Genomic DNA, 1,198 nt, shown 5'->3' with positions numbered 1-1,198 from the left:
TTCTAATTTTTTTTAAAGAAAGATAGGCCAGGTATGGTGGCTTATACCTGTAATTACAGCACTTTGGGAGGCCAAGGCAGGAGGATCACTTGAGCACAGGAGTTTGAGACCAGCCTGCGCAACATAGTGAGACCCATCTCTATTAAAAACTTTTAAAATTAGCCAGGTGTAGTGGCATGTGCCTGTAGTCCTAGCTATTCCAGGGGCTGAGGTGGGAGGATCCCTTGAATCCAGGAGTTCAAGGTGCAGTGCACTATGATTGTGTCACTTGCACCCTAGCCTGGGCAAAAGAGCAAGATTCCATCTCTTTGGGGGAAAAAGAAAGATAACAGTATCTTATAAAGGAATAAATACAGAGTGCTTAGCACTGTACCTTATAGTAAGCACTATATTTTCATTATTATTACCACTATAGTTACTAAACAGGGGACTCTATCCCTATCAAACTGTTGAGGTCCAGGCCTTTTTGTGCCTATACATGTGGCATAAAAGTATAATATCAATTAATCCCTTCTGGTTTTTTTTTCCCTCTTTATGTTCAGGCAACTGCAATTCACACCAAAACATGTAGGGGGCGGGGGGAACTTCTACAAAAAAAAGGGTGTTGTCTATAAAGTCTGAAAAAATAAGTAAATAAATGGCTGTTAATATTAATCTGTGATTCCAGACTAGCCATCTTGTATAACTGCTTCCATAGGTAATGATGCCATCCACTGTACTACAAATAAAATCTATATAAAGTTCATGTGAACTTTGTTATATTAATAACTTTAATTACAGCTATGTCAATATACTTTGCTTAAAAATGACAAACCAAATTTACTGAAGTTCAGAAAAACTCTATTATAGTGTATTCAACATGGATTCAAAATGTTTTTATTTCAGATCCTCTGATAAACAAAAAAGGGCTACCACAGATGGAAAGATAAACTATGTCTACTGGACCACGAGGGGAAAAAACCAAACTTACCTTCATATACTTATGGAAAATGCTAAGTTTTATTTTAACTGGTAAATAATAATTGTATGTATTTATGGGACACAATGTGATATGTCTCTTATACACATCTAGATGTGTATAAGAGACAGATACTGAGATTTCTGTATATGATTTTTTTTCAACCATGCTTACAGACTTAACAAAATCCAACTGTATGCCCCTTCAGGACAGGAGACCGTATTTCACACTTTTATATGT

The 1,198-nt window shown here is 36.1% G+C and overlaps 1 protein-coding gene across 2 annotated transcripts in view; it reads right to left on the bottom strand.

Moving 5' to 3' along the window:
- EML4 (echinoderm microtubule associated protein like 4) overlaps positions 1-1,198 on the bottom strand; it is a 183,424-nt gene that overhangs the window by 136,509 nt on the left and 45,717 nt on the right. The gene's annotated exons all lie outside the window — the stretch shown is intronic.

This window comes from Mandrillus leucophaeus, unplaced genomic scaffold, assembly GCF_000951045.1.
Source record: "Mandrillus leucophaeus isolate KB7577 unplaced genomic scaffold, Mleu.le_1.0 Scaffold190, whole genome shotgun sequence".
NCBI lineage: Eukaryota > Metazoa > Chordata > Mammalia > Primates > Cercopithecidae > Mandrillus > Mandrillus leucophaeus.
Note: the sequence above shows the minus strand (reverse complement) of the source record. Positions and strands in the feature narration are given on the sequence as shown.